This window comes from Eulemur rufifrons, chromosome 28, assembly GCF_041146395.1.
Source record: "Eulemur rufifrons isolate Redbay chromosome 28, OSU_ERuf_1, whole genome shotgun sequence".
NCBI lineage: Eukaryota > Metazoa > Chordata > Mammalia > Primates > Lemuridae > Eulemur > Eulemur rufifrons.
The window spans coordinates 44,187,182-44,187,478 of NC_091010.1; positions in this window are offsets into that span (position 1 = coordinate 44,187,182).

Below are 297 nucleotides of genomic sequence, written 5' to 3' on the forward strand. Positions count from 1 at the left end.
TCTTCAGGAGGTTATTCTGAGAAGCTGATGGGATTATGTATATGAAAACAAGAGTTAATTTACTGTTTTCCTTATGATCTCCGTATTAGACAAGTGAACTGAGTAGAGTTAAAAAGTTCCCCACTACCCTCTGGCAGGAAGCTGTTGCCAGGGCAGCACCCATGAAGCCTTGCCCTGGCTTCAGAGTCTACCGGTGAGATGACATCAAAGCCCTTCATGCGGGAGGGTGGCAGGTTCTCCCTCACTTCTGGAGACGCCACTGGATGGCACAGCCGGAGGTGGCAGCAGCCTCTTCCC